The sequence below is a fragment of the Adiantum capillus-veneris genome, chromosome 10, assembly GCF_014529385.1.
Source record: "Adiantum capillus-veneris isolate H3 chromosome 10, ASM1452938v2, whole genome shotgun sequence".
Classification (NCBI taxonomy): domain Eukaryota; kingdom Viridiplantae; phylum Streptophyta; class Polypodiopsida; order Polypodiales; family Pteridaceae; genus Adiantum; species Adiantum capillus-veneris.
The window spans coordinates 35482056-35485552 of record NC_140940.1 but is presented as its reverse complement, the minus strand read 5'-3'; the positions used below and the strand labels follow the sequence as shown (position 1 = coordinate 35485552).

The following is a 3497-nucleotide window of genomic DNA, read 5'->3' as shown; positions in this document are numbered from 1 at the left end:
AGGAAATACCACTAGCACACTACTTAAGCTGTATACCCAAGTAATGATGCAACAGCCCCAAATCTTTCATCTTGAAAGTAACATTCAAATCAGCCTTAAATTTAGCAATACGTCTCTCATTTGGTCTAGTGATTAGCAAATCATCTACATAAAGAACCACAATGAGAAGTACATCACCCTCACGGTTTACATATAATGTGCTTTCTGTTGGACTGTTACAAAAAACTCGTTTAACCAAATGAGTTTCAGCCTTCTCATACTAAGCATGAGGAAATTGCTTCAACCCATACAAAGCTTTGTTACATTTTCACACCTTATTCTCTTGTCCTTTCTCGAGAAAACCATGAGGCTGTGCTATATCTTGAGGGATTCACTATATACTTTTATAAAATCCCTATATATGACTCATATTAGGGAATCTGACCCCCCTTTCTATGTTTATATGATAATCAATGAAGAAAACTATCATATCCCTATCTTACATATACAATTTAAGTCTCACATGATCTAACTGAGTAAAACTAGTGAAAGAGTGTGTAGCATAGTGAATGGAAATATACTAAGGAACCACTTCTATTATTTACTAGATGTACCCTCAATGTGTCTTAGTTTGACTTTCAAACTACGTTCCCGATCAGCCTACACTCTAGCTACTCATCCAATTCTGACCCATCCAAAGCTAGATGTTGACTGGATATTATATGTTGAGTCTAAAATTGGAATGATGCTCTGAATATTGCTGACTATAAATATTACTGAGTCTAATATTTGGTCAGTCAGATATTTGCTAAGTCTGATTATTCGCTGACTTTGATTATTGATGAGTCTGATTATAGAGACAAAAGTACAATTTCTTGAAATCAAGAAGAGAAATCTGATGTTGAATCTGATTTTGATAATCAGACCTGTCAAAGTTTCAAAGATTCAGTAAGGTGCTGTAGATTCAACAAGGTGCTATAAATTCAGACTGTGCAAATGGCAGAAATTTGGATGATTTTGTAGAGACAAAAGAACAATCTCTTGAAACCAGGAAAAGATTTTTGATGCTGAATCTGATGTTGATAATCAGATATGTCAAAGCAAACAAACTAAAATATCTAAGTACATCACTAAACTCTAATATCCCAATCAATTTAAGCAACCAATTAAATAGGCTACGCGGATCCCGGTACAACATCCGTGGCTCTTCATTTAGCGAATTTAATGGGTCTCGGATTGGTGTGGTGCATTGACCTTGAGGGCTAAAGATGATTGTTGTATTTTAATGAAGTGAATGTTGTGGGGGGTAAAAGGAAGAAAGAGAAATGTGAGGTTTGCATGAGTAAGAAACATGAGATGGATGATTGTCCGTGTGTAGTTGATGAGTGCTCAAAGAGAGATGCTTGTAGGAAGTGGTGCATGGTGGATTTGTGCACAAAACTTCATAACACTAGCCGCAAATTGCAAAAGGCAACTTCCTTTAACAAAATGGAAATAGCGTTAGAGAAGTTGATGATTTTGAAGATGACTTGGAGAATGCATATGAATGGCTAGATAATCATAAAGGGGATATGCGAAAATATGTTCTAGTAGAAAGAAGGTTTTCAAGTTGCAAAAAGCATGTGAGAAGCTGAGGAATGCATATGAGAATGAGTTTGAAGGGGATTCGAGTGATGATAATGATGATGGATGGAGAATGGGTCATGTAGTCCATTAAGTAGGGATACCAAAGATGGAGGAGAAGGAGGTGCAAAAGGAGGTTGACCAAAAAAGCCTAGAAGAGCCCCTATATACCCCTAACCTACCACTATAGTATACCCATGGAGTGGAAGAGGAATATCCATTTCTTAAAGTTATGTTGTTTGCATATGGAAAATGTTGTTACCCTATTTGTGGGGAGAAGCATGTCATACATAACCATCATGTTGCTCATGATATTCAAAGCCCACTTGAAGAGGTGGATAGTGAGATGAATGCACATGAGGAATTGCTGGAAATCAGATTTCTTGAAATCAGATTTGCTGAGGAGGAATTTCTGGAAACATATCAATTCAAGAGGAGTCTCCACCAAAGATATCTCTACGTGTGAAAATGTTTCCAAAAGGTGGTGAAGGAACATTGAAGGAGTTTATAGATACTGATTTTGATGATCGACAAATGCAGACAAAAAATCAAACCACTGTGCCAAATGTTGCGGATGATCAATCAAATCAAAATTTTGGTTTTGAATGTTTTGAAGGATAGATTTTGATGTCATAGGTCGATATCAAGCAAGGATATGCTTCATTTGCAGAGAATTGGAAGAAGCAAATTGATTGATGTTCCGATCTACACAGGGATGAATTAGAAAAAAGGTCTCACATATTAGATTGAGCATAAGGAATGGCAGGAGCAATTCTTTGAGGAGTATAAAACAGGTTTCACAGGTTCTGTGGACCATGCAATGACCTTTGAAATTAAAAATGATGAAATTTCAATGGATATGCATTTTGAAATTGATGTGGGACAAGCTGTTCTCAATCCAAACATACTTTTGTTAAGAGATGTGTGTTTTAAAGCTGATGAGATAGTAGAAGTGGATTCTTATACGATGGACTATCAGATATGTTACGATAGATGACGTAGCTAAGTAGATAATTGAGTAGATTGATTAATGGAGAGAGATAATTTTCACACACAAGAGATCATAGAGTAGAGAGGAGAGAGAGAGAGAGAGAGAGAGAGAGAGAGAGAGAGAGAGTACACACGACATACGTGGTTCACCCAATGTTACGTCCACAAGAAAGCAACCACTCAATGGCTTTAGTACTTCAAAACAAGAAGTAGGTTACAAAGGGATTATGCCCTTTTGGAGCTCCCACCTTGATTCACTCTCACCACCTCACACCCACCTTGTTGCATCAACTTTACACTATAAAACGTGTGTAGAAATGGCCTCCTTTTATAGGCAAAAAGGGTTGCCCTCTCTCATGAGAGGCAGCCATGTTAAGTATGGAGCCTGATTTACCCTTTGTAATTTTTTGTGGTAAAAGCGCACATTTGTAAGGCCCCCATTATGAGGAGAAGCCATCGTGCGTGAAGGAAAATCACTCACTGGAAACCAAAATTTTCACGGACAAGAATCAGGGGCAACTTTAAAGGCCTCGGGGGCAGAAGCCCTCGAGACTTTTTTTTTCGCCGGAATATTCTTTTTCGCCGGAATATTATGGCCGGACGGCGGCCGAAAAGTGGTCGAAAAACAACCGGTCGGTTGGCCGGTGGCCGGTAGTCAATGGCCGATGGCCGGTGGCCAAATTCAATGGCCGGTGGCCGAATTCAAAAGTGGACTTGTCTTCTCAAGGGCGGCCACACATGGGCGGATTGGAGGGTCCGATTTGGACTTATTCGCACAAGGGCGGCTACACATGGCTGTCTCTCATAAGAGAGGGCAGCCCTTTTGGCCTATAAAAGGAGGCCATTTCTACACACATTTCATAGTGTGAAGTTGATGCAACAAGGTGAGTGTGAGGTGGTGAGAG

General features: G+C 39.1%; 1 pseudogene; it reads left to right on the top strand.

Annotated features, from left to right (window-relative positions):
• Positions 1-1711: 1711 nt before the first annotated feature.
• LOC147448684 (uncharacterized) lies at positions 1712-2599 on the top strand (annotated as a pseudogene).
• The last annotated feature ends 898 nt before the right edge of the window (positions 2600-3497 follow it).